The sequence below is a fragment of the Belonocnema kinseyi genome, chromosome 2 (genome assembly GCF_010883055.1).
Source record: "Belonocnema kinseyi isolate 2016_QV_RU_SX_M_011 chromosome 2, B_treatae_v1, whole genome shotgun sequence".
In the NCBI taxonomy this organism is placed as follows: domain Eukaryota; kingdom Metazoa; phylum Arthropoda; class Insecta; order Hymenoptera; family Cynipidae; genus Belonocnema; species Belonocnema kinseyi.
Window position 1 is genome coordinate 14,263,081 of NC_046658.1, and position 361 is coordinate 14,263,441.

The 361-nt window shown below is 32.1% G+C and overlaps 1 protein-coding gene across 6 annotated transcripts in view; it reads right to left on the reverse strand.

The window, feature by feature from the left end:
• The window catches only part of LOC117183102 (membralin), a 429,991-nt gene that overhangs the window by 337,836 nt on the left and 91,794 nt on the right, over positions 1-361 (reverse strand). The gene's annotated exons all lie outside the window — the stretch shown is intronic.

Below are 361 nucleotides of genomic sequence, written 5' to 3' on the forward strand. Positions count from 1 at the left end.
ACTATAATAGGCTGGACAGTTGTATTACTGATACGCATGTTATAAAACGGCCTTCTTTTCTCATTTCAAACGGACCTCCTTACAATTTTTACGAGGGGGCCTACACGTTCTATTTATATCACTGAACTTTTTTAGTTAGCATTTTTAATAGTCAGGCTGATAATCTCGCGCAATCCTTATTGCAATGCCAAAAAGGAGATCTAACTCACTTGCAAAAATAAAACTAAAAATTTTTTGCTTGCTGTTTAAATTAGTTTTGTTCATATAGCTTACATGTTTAACTGTACTATTTCCAATAATTATTGAAGCTCCTTTTTCTAGTTTTCTTGGTTTTTAGAATTCAAAGCAGTAATGCTAACTT